Source organism: Kryptolebias marmoratus, linkage group LG7, assembly GCF_001649575.2.
Source record: "Kryptolebias marmoratus isolate JLee-2015 linkage group LG7, ASM164957v2, whole genome shotgun sequence".
NCBI classification, from domain to species: Eukaryota; Metazoa; Chordata; class Actinopteri; order Cyprinodontiformes; family Rivulidae; genus Kryptolebias; species Kryptolebias marmoratus.
The window spans coordinates 22,994,309-22,997,177 of record NC_051436.1 but is presented as its reverse complement, the minus strand read 5'-3'; positions in this window follow the sequence as shown (position 1 = coordinate 22,997,177).

Sequence of the window (2,869 nt, the reverse complement as noted above, 5' to 3'; positions counted from 1 at the left end):
ACATTATAATCACTTCCTTGTTGCCGTGTGGATCAAGACCTGTACCCGAGACTCACCTAGCTCTCCTTCTCTTGCAGACCACTCCGGACACCGCCCACTGTATATAGTCTCACCCTGTAAATAAATTCACTTACCTTTACTTCCGTCTCTGTGTTTTGGTCTTGGTTTCGCTCTTCTGGACAGTACCTCCCGAGTTATGACAACTCCTTGCACAAAATCTTTGTTTAGAGTTTCACCATTAACTGTTGGAGACAACTCTGTTTGTGTGTTAGCAAAGTATCTCATGAACCACTGAACAGATTTTAACAAAACTTTGAGAAGGTCATTATTGGATGTACAGTGCCTTGCAAAGGTATTCACCCCCTTGGATGTTTTATACTTTTATTGCTGTCATAAATCAGTCATGATTACCAAGAGCGAAAATCCCATTTCATTATTGGGGGAAAGTAAACGTGGAGATTTATTAAGAGCAATTTTTGGGAGGCATGCTTAAGATACAATCAAATATACTAATGAAAATTAAACATTAATTATTGTTGTGTTCAGGTAGACCTGTTGCAGAAACTCGCTGAACATGTTTCTCCATATTGTTTTCAAAACTTTTTGAATTAGTTCTCCATCTGCGCTGCTTTTAAAATCCATTTTGGCACTTGGTTCTGCTTCTGAATCATGTGGTCAGATAAGTTAAAACTTTTTTATGCTCTGTTTTATAAAAATATAAATCCTTAAAAAATATAGGAACAAGTTACTAAACATTTGTCATGCATCCAAACACAAAGTTTAAAAGGAAACATTTATATCACGATCACAGGGAGAATGGGGCACGCACTGACTTTCAGTGCTGCCATGGAAACATGCAAACAAAAACTGGAATTAGCTTCACTACAGCATTCACAAAGATGTTTAATGTGTTCACGCTGCAGAAAAAAGCTACTTACTGGAAGTAAGTTATTTATGCCAGAAGCAGAAAAATAAAAGGAAGGACAGTCAAAGAAAGTGGGTGCATCAGGGACTTGATCATGTGTTTTCTACTGAAAAGACAGGGGCTTTCACCGCTAGGCCAATGACATATTGTTGGAGAAAACAATGTCTACTCATGCTAGATCCACAGGGCTCTAGACTAACTTTTTGCCCTGGTTGCACTGGTGTGCCTTTTTTCTTAGGTGCACCAGCACTAAAGTTAGGTGCACCCAAATTTTGAACTGTGTTGCATTTAACATTGCAGTTTTACAGGTTCACGTTGTTTTTAAATCATTGTCAATAAAGTCAATATTGACTCTCAAATGAATAATTACCACTTTAGTAAAACATTAAGTTCTTTTTTTGAACCAGAATTGTACAAGACATATAACTGACTGAAAAAGTTTTTAAAGTGCTTCTATGACCTGAAATTTAAACTTAAGCATCTCAAGATAAATTAAATTAAAGAAAATTCAAATTATAAATGCAAATGTACAAGGGCTGAAAATCTTATAAACATCTCAAACTGAAGATTTCATGGCTAAATGTTAGCGTTTCAATTCTGAATGTATTTGAACCGGTCACAAATGCACTACTGCCAGCCGTGGCCTTACCACACTCTTTGCAGTAAATGCAGTGCATCATATTATCAGCTTTGCTACATCTTAGCTAGGGAAACTGGTCCAGCCACTGTCTTAGAAATGTATATACTTGCCCTGTTTTACTTTCTGAGGGCTCTGACATTTTCACATCAGGCCATGGCATACCCTGGGAGGTAGATAGCCTTGACTTTACGAAGAAGTTGTCAGTTGTTCTTTTCATTTTCCCTTCTCCCCCCACCACATCCACTCTGATCATAACTAGCCTAGTTTACACGCCTCTGACTGCAGCACACAACATGAAGACGTACAGGAATAGCTCGACCTCAGCCAATCAGAGATGGGTGCCCGACCTTCACTATCTCTGATTGGTTTAGACCATGACATGGGCTTAGGGTCTATTGTAAAACGACATAGAGAATTTTTGTGTCAGCAGCACCCAGATCCTCCTCCCATCCTCGAACGACTGGTTGCACCAGTGTGACTGGAATTTTTTTCCAGGTGCACTATTAATCAGAATCAGAATCAGAATACTTTAATGATCCCCGGGGGGAAATTGTAATTATTACAGCTGCAGCCGTTCAAGTAAGCATTAGAGTTGAAATGTAAAGAAAGAAAGAAATATTCTAAAGAATTAAAAATAATTAAAAAGAAATGAAAAGAAATAGAAATAGCAACAATGTAATAGATTCACATGTTTCTGGCAGAGTTGTAGAGTTTGATGGCCACTGGTAGGAACGACCTCCTGTGGCGCTCAGTGGTGCATTTAGGTGTAATGAGTCTTGTACTGAATGTGCTTCTGTGACTCCTAACAGTGGCGTAGAGAGGGTGATAACTGTTGCCCATGATTCCCCGCAGTTTTCAATCAATCAATCAATCAAATTTTATTTGTATAGCACATTTCAGCAGCAAGGCATTTCAAGGTGCTTCAAGTTTTGCCAGCATCGTCCTCTCAGACACTGCAGTCAGAGTCCCACAACATCTCCTGCTCTCCGGATCAGCTTGTTGAGTCTGTTGGCGTCTGCCCCCCTCAGTCTGCTGCCCCAGCATGCAACAGCATAGAGGATGCCACTCGCCACCACAGACTCATAGAAGATCCTGAGCATCGTCCGGGAGATATTGAAGGACCTCAGACGTCTCAGAAAGTACAGACGACTTTGGCCCTTTCTGTAGATGGCGTCAGTGTTTTTGACCCAGTCCAGTTTGTTGTCGATATGTACCCCCAGATATTTATAGTCTTCCACTATGCTCACGCTGACCCCTCCGATGGACACAGGGGTCACTGGTGCTTTGTTCCTCCTCAGGTCCAC